We start from the raw sequence: 6,691 nt of genomic DNA on the forward strand, positions 1-6,691 counted from the left end.
ATTGATGTTCCGGACGCATCGGCGCAGTCCGTTTCGTCATCCGGAGTCGTCCGGGCAACCTCGTCGTCGATCAGGCTAAAAAACGCGTCGCGGCCCAAATCCTACCAAAATTTCGGCTCGAATTCGATTAAACGGGACGGCGAAGAGCGCAGCGGCGCCAAATCAACGAGTAAAGTCAATCCTATGGCCGGCAGTCCTATAGGAATGCTCCTTGAGTTCCTTCGGAGTAGCCTTACCTGCTAAGCAATAGCGGTCAAGACTACTACATGGAACGTCAAGTCGAGCGAAGAAAAGTTCAAAATTGCTAACGGGAATGGCTCCTTCACTAGTTTTCTAGGAGTAATCGACAGAAAAGTCCCACGGCTAGATCCTAGGCTACTAAGAAGGGAAAAACTACACCTCGACCGAAAGCGAGGTCAACAGTGACGTAGCCAAGGACAAAGTTACCAACAACCAAAATTACTTGAAATTGACCAAATTTAGAGTATGATGTGTCACAACACTTTAACCTTCAAACGCATGAGTTCCTTACCCAGGTGACTGGCTACCTCACTTCACGAATCAGGTCACTTCTCCAAAGTGATTAACCTCTCTTGTATGACCCCCACCATAAACATTTGCCTTGACAACTGATCTCTAGTAAATAGATGTTCCTACTGAGCAAGTTTCCCCATCAACAAGTCAGTCATTTGTGTTGACATGTCGCCAACACTTACCAACTTTGTAACATCGACCAAGTCTTCGAGAGGCAACTATTCAGAAACCGGCGGGTGACCATCCTCTAGCCGAATAATCAAGGGCAACAAGCATATTGATAACTCAAAAGTTATATGCTGGTACACAACAATAGCACATAGAAACTGGTGCCCCAATATGGGGCACCAACGCGCCCAAGGGTGGGTGTCTAGGCACCTAAAGGAGGGTGTCTTATGCTCCAATGTCGCGCCTAGCCACCCAGAGCAAGGGGTCTACACCCATTTTGGGCATCCCTGTGCCTATGTCCAGAGGGGGTGGTTCCATAGCACTCATTTAAGGTGCAGCAGTACCACGGTTTTGTGACTTCAACTCGAGCGGGCGGAAAGGCGGTGGCCGGGAGTGACGCTACGATGTCAGGAGCAGCTTGTACACAGCTTGAGATTTGATCGCTTGTTTCATGAAGTACTACATCCTTTCTAGCGGTGTATTCTTTACAGTGTTTACCAGGTGTGGAGCGGCATCTACGTCGAGAGGATAAATTTTGACGAGTGCTTTCGCTTTTCAGACCAAGAGTTTGAGATTTGATCGCTTGTTTCATGAAGTGTTACATCCTTTCTAGCGGTGTATTCTTTACAGTGTTAACCGGGTGTGGAGCGGCATCTGTGTCGAGAGGATAAATTTTGACGAGTGCTTTCGCTTTTCAGACCAAGAGAGAAAGGAGTGTGAATTCATATGTAACTTTCCATTCTTCTGGAACAAACTTCTCGACATCATAGTTGACGTAGACATGTGTTTGCATATACTCTGGCAATTTGCATCCATCGAAGGCCTTAGTGTTTGCATTCACAAACTCTATATAGACATCCTCAAGCATGTACTCTGAAAAATCATACTCCATAGTAGGGGCAGAACCAGCCTTTGTTTTCAGGGGGGCAGATTTATTATGTGGTGTTAAATTTTTTTAGTGTTATGCAGGTGAGCAAAAAAGTTAAGGTGTTCGATAAATAAATACAAAAAAAATAATGTGGTATGCATGTAAATGCTCCATTATGTTTTTTATTATCTCAAATCAATATTCTTAATTCAAAAAATAAACATGCAAACCTTGTACTAATATTTTATGAGTCATTCTAAAGCAAAAGTTTGAAAATTTTGGCATAATAATCTCATTTCAACATTTGTTTCGATAATGTTGAGAGAAATCAAATCAATGTAAGCAAATATAGTTTAAAAAAATATTAACCAAGAAAAAATTTATATCGCATTTACATCATAAAATTTATGCAAAAATTACCGTTAAAATCAGTAAAAAAAAATCTATAAAAAAAGTCTTGCCAATAAAATTTGTTGCAAATTTTAAAATGGAAGCATGCACAGAGAAAACCAAGCAAACCAAGGAGAAAACTGCTCAAAACATCTTCTGAACTAATTCCTATTACAAGAATTACATTCAAGAAGAATGTATATTCTCAATGAGATCACGACAATGATTACGAGCTTTCAATCTATTTACAATGATTGATAATGCTGCATAATAGATTCATTAGGAATCAAGTCAAATACTTCTTTCTCAATGTATGGTATAAGAAAATCATTGAGCCAGTCATCACTCATTCGATTGCGTAATCAATGTTTGATAATCTTCATTGCAAAAAAAAAGATCTCTTAACTGTAGCAGTAGCAACTGATAAAGTTAACGCCAACATAATAAGTCTGTAAACAAGAGAATACACAGAATCATTCTTAGCTTTAACAAGTTGTTTTGCAAAATTGGTAATGCCTCTTAAAAATGAGAAATCATCTCTAGAGTGCATGTCACGAATATAAGCGGACAACAGATAATCAAGAGCTACAAGCTCAACTATGGAAAAATCATTAGGATATAAATTTGCAAGAAGAATTAATTTAATCTTATCAAAAGCTGAGAATGAATCACTTAGATTTAGACGAGCTATACAAATAAGCAACTCGGTATTTGCTTCAGAGAAATGGCTATTCAACTTTTAGAACAACTCAACACGATAATGAAGCAAATTTGTTTATTCACCTCTCCTCATTGATCTTCGAGCATTAAAAGATGAGTTCATATTTGAAACATCAATTTCAAAAACATTACAAAAGCGAGACACTTCTTCTAATAAGAAATCTCATCCATTCTCTCGCATCATTTGCATTCACAATATCTTGATTTTTTCCTTATAAAGATTGTGACAATTCTTTTGTAACTGCTAAAACATCAATCATTAAATGCATTGTGAAGATAAAGTCAAATTTTTTCATTGCATCGCTTAAAACACCGGCTTCAACGATTGTTGATGATGCACTTCATCCTCTTTTATAATCTCAAGCACTTCAAATACGGATGCATACACTTTCATAAGACTAATTAAAGTATAGAAATGTGAGCTCTAACGGGTGTCTCCAACTCGTTGCAAAGCAGTTTTTTGATTCAAACCACAAGCGCTAAGTAAATTTTCCACCCTAATAAGCAAAAGAATTTTCTCAAATTGAATGATTTTAAGAGCATCACTCCTCTTACATAAAGCTCTAACAGTATTTAGGATTTTTGAAGTGAACTCAAAAAGATGTTTAACTTGCAAATGATTTTTTACTACAGCTACCAGACATAACTAAAGCTAGTGAGTGAAGCAGTGAACATAGAATGCTTAAGGATTATCATTATGAATGAGTGTTTTCAAACCATTAAACTCACCTCGCATAATGGATGTCCCGTCATAGCCTTGGTCATGTATCCTATGTAATCTTAATGAATGTTTTGCAAGTATGAATTCAAGAATTTTGGTCATGTATCCTATGTAAGCTTAATGAATGTTTTGCAAGTATGAATTCAAGAATTGTTTTGAGTGCGACTGAATTTGTTGAGGAAATATGTTTAACAACAATAATTCTTTCAATAAATTGTCACTTTTTATTAATATATCTCACTTCGACAACCAACTGTTCCTTTGTTGACACGTCACAAGATGCATCAACTAAGATAGAGAAGTATGAATCACTTATATCTTTAATTATGTAAGCTAATGTCTCAATTGTTGTAGCTTGACAACATTCTTTTTGAACCTTTGGTGAAGTTAATTGTAATTTTGTGCTGGCATTTTCAAATGTAACTTTCTTGATTTCTTCATTATGATTCGCAAGAAAATAAAATAGCTCCAAACAATTGCCTTGATTAGCTGATTCAGATGATTCATCATACCCACGAAATGACAACCCTTGTCGTAGAAGAAATTAAACACAATTAGCAGTTGCAGTCAACATAATTTTATATTCTTTCTTATTCCTCTCATCCTTAATCAACAACAAGGTAAAAACACCCTGTACTCGAGGCTTAATTAGATCTTCACATTTTTGTCTTGCCTTATTATGAGCACTGATATGATGTCCAACATGAGCTAAAAGTTTTTCTTTTTCCTTCCAATTTTTAAATCCTTAATTAACAAATAAATCTCTACCTCTTTAACTTGTATCAACCAGTTCATGAGGCTTAAATAGATAACAATAGAGGCAATATGTTGCATCTTTTTGAACGTTACACTGTAGCGAAGTTAGATGATCCTCGAACCATTTCGAACTAAATCTCCGAGCAATGTTACCTATCACGGTTTGAAGAAAACTAAGAGTCTTTGGTTGATGTGGTCGCTTAAGCAAATACGCTCTTCGTACTTTGTCTCTATCATTAACATCATAACTCCAAATAGAAGGACGAAGTCCAAGGTCACCTGGTAGATCTCTATATCAACTTTCACCCTTCTATTCTTTTTAAATAACGATCTATTTGTTAAACCTTTACATAAAAATATATATAATATCATTATATATAATTGAAATTTTATAATTAAATATCATTAATAGAAATATTAAAATAATATATGCTAAACAAGCAAATCAATCAAAACAAAATGATTCTTCGGCAATCCTTGAAATTCATCAAGGTGATTACTTGATTATTGAGGTTCGTTGAAATTGATCAAATTAAGTATTGAGTATTAGTTTAGATGGAGGGTTGATTTGAAATTTGTGGTAGAATGGTGAGGCCTTTTGAGGATTGTGGTGGAGGGAGATTCAAGCTTATCTTGATTTGGGTTAGTTTGAGCTAATTAGATTTAGTTATTTAAGAGGTGGTTTAATAAAGGCTAAATGGATGCAAATGGATGTGAAGGGTTGTTTTAGGATTGGAAGCTATGATTCAAAGTAGATTGCATTTTATGCAGTGGGCTGATAATGGATTAAGAGGTTTGGCAATATTCTTGGATGTCAAAGAAGGGTGGCAAGAATCAAACCTGGTGTGGAGTTATAGTTGAAATAGAGAGACCGGAAGTAATGAAGGCTAATAAACAACAGTAAAGAGGAAGAAAACTAAAGGTGAAATGTCAAAACTGGATGGGAAGGAAGTTCTCGGATAAAAGAAGACAGCCATCTGCACTCAATAAGACATAGCCAATGCACCACTTGAAACAGGAGGATGCAATATTCCAACCTTAGAGAAAACATAAAATTTATTCTCAGATATTATTCAAACTCTAAAAACAAAATAATCGCTCTCATGACTTTCTTTTGCCATGATCACAGATATTGGAATGGGAAATGGAGGAGTCATGGGCAAGATAATCAACTCAAATTCCAACTTCTTATCAAATATATCAATTTCACAAACACAACCATGGTTAGCTAAAATATTATCCCCAGTAGGCAAGATGTGAATAAACTAGTAATTATTGTAGTATATGAAATATTTAAAGAATTTAACTCTTTTGTTATGATTGAATAATCGGCACCAGGATCTCCAAAGACTCAAACAGTTCATCAATTTTTTGAAATAATTTTGCTCACGGCTTCCTAAGATAAATCAGTTAGCACACAGCTAATAAAATTTTTATGCATGTAACTGAGTTTACTCATGGCTTAACACTGCAGGAACAGAACAAAAGGGGAAAATATTCTGAATCTATATAGAGGGTTACGGGTTACCTTACGTATGTGAAAATTTTGGGAATTTCAAAGATCTTTGTACGCCGATCCCGTCGATGCTTCCCAAATGTTGTCGTCGGCTTGCCGTCGTTGCCGAGACAGCCAGAGAGGAGGAGCTATGGAGGGAATCTCGCGTCCCGCGTGCGATGCGAAGTGCGAAAGAGAGGCACTATTCCTAATTGGGAGGGAGTAGGGCCGGCTCTTGTTCAGCCCATTAACTGCTAGTGTTTCGAAAGGGGGATCATGCGGTGTGCGGTGTTCGACGGTCAGGATTATTTCTGTTTTTTTAAAAAAAAATAAAAAATTTTAGGTGGGACCCACCGAAATACATCAGGACCGTAGATCATGTGATTTACGGTCCGGGCCAATCCGCATGGAATAATTTTTCGAAAGAGAGGCACTATTCCTAATTGAAAGGGAGTTGGGCCGGCTCTTGTTCAGCCCATTAACTGCTAGTGTTCGGCTGGTTAGTTCACAATACAAAAAAAAATTTAAGTTTGAATTATAAATTAGTATAATTTTTTGTTAGTTTTTATTCGACTCATTTTAGTTTACAACAACAACAAAATTTTAATCCCACTACGTGGGGTCAGCTACATGAATCCTTTTTCTCCATTGTGTACTATTTAGTGTCATATTTTCATTTAGTTCTAGTAAATTAAGATCATTTTTAATACAATAAGCCCAAGTCTTCCTAGGTCTATCTTTGACTTTCTAACATAAGTCGAATCTAAAACATCTACTCTCCAAATCGGATCATCAGATGGTTGACGCTTAATGTGACCAAAACATCTAAGACGACTTTCTCTAATTTTATCCATCACAGAAGCTACACCAACCCTATCACAGATATATCATTTCGCATTTTGTCTATAAGAGTAAAGCCACTCATCCACCTAATCAATCTCATCTCGGAAACACTTAACTTAGTATTATGCTTCTCTTTTAAAGGACAACATTCAGCGCCATAAAGCATTGTAGATCTCACCACCGTCTTATAAAATTT

At 36.5% G+C, this 6,691-nt stretch overlaps 1 protein-coding gene across 1 annotated transcript in view; it reads right to left on the bottom strand.

The window, feature by feature from the left end:
- Window positions 1-5,908, bottom strand: part of LOC110022318 — a 48,925-nt gene extending 43,017 nt beyond the window's left edge. Inside the window, exon 1 of the mRNA XM_020721193.1 lies at window positions 5,686-5,908. The gene's annotated coding sequence lies outside the window, so the exon portion shown is untranslated. The remainder of the gene's footprint in view (window positions 1-5,685) is intronic.
- Between the last annotated feature and the right edge of the window lie 783 nt (window positions 5,909-6,691).

The sequence above is a fragment of the Phalaenopsis equestris genome, unplaced genomic scaffold (assembly GCF_001263595.1).
Source record: "Phalaenopsis equestris unplaced genomic scaffold, ASM126359v1 Scaffold000180, whole genome shotgun sequence".
Lineage (NCBI taxonomy): Eukaryota > Viridiplantae > Streptophyta > Magnoliopsida > Asparagales > Orchidaceae > Phalaenopsis > Phalaenopsis equestris.